The sequence below is a fragment of the Poecilia formosa genome, unplaced genomic scaffold (genome assembly GCF_000485575.1).
Source record: "Poecilia formosa unplaced genomic scaffold, Poecilia_formosa-5.1.2 Scaffold443, whole genome shotgun sequence".
NCBI lineage: Eukaryota > Metazoa > Chordata > Actinopteri > Cyprinodontiformes > Poeciliidae > Poecilia > Poecilia formosa.
The window spans coordinates 97220-97757 of NW_006800382.1; positions in this window are offsets into that span (position 1 = coordinate 97220).

The following is a 538-nucleotide window of genomic DNA, read 5'->3' on the forward strand; positions in this document are numbered from 1 at the left end:
TTAATGAAAATACTTCACTACAAAAAATGTAAAACATAAAAGAAATGCCATGGCAGAATACACTGGTAAGAAATGGTTTGCTCAAATGGAAATAGAAACGGAGAAGATAGAAATGCATTGGTACGGAACGGGGGTACAAACCTGGCAAAGGGGCAACTGACCGAGAGCCACTCACAACCCATCAAACCATGCAACCTTTAAACTTTGGAAAGAACAAAGAAGATGCTACAATCTTTAAGACCACTGTGTCCTTTTTCTTTTTTCTTTTTTGGTCTTTTCCAGACACTCTTGAAATGCAATCTCATATTTATGTGCTCTGTCGTAACAAGGCATTTGAAGTTTTATGTGACCTTTGAATCACTTCATACATGGAAACCAAAAAATACAAAAACAAAACAAAAAAAAGTACTAAATAGCTCAAGCACACATAAGTGAAAATAAATGAGTTATTTTGAGCAGATGACGCATAGAACAATAAAACATGAAACTAAAAATCAACTGGTTGTCATTTGTTTAAGATTTTTTTTTTTTTTTTTTT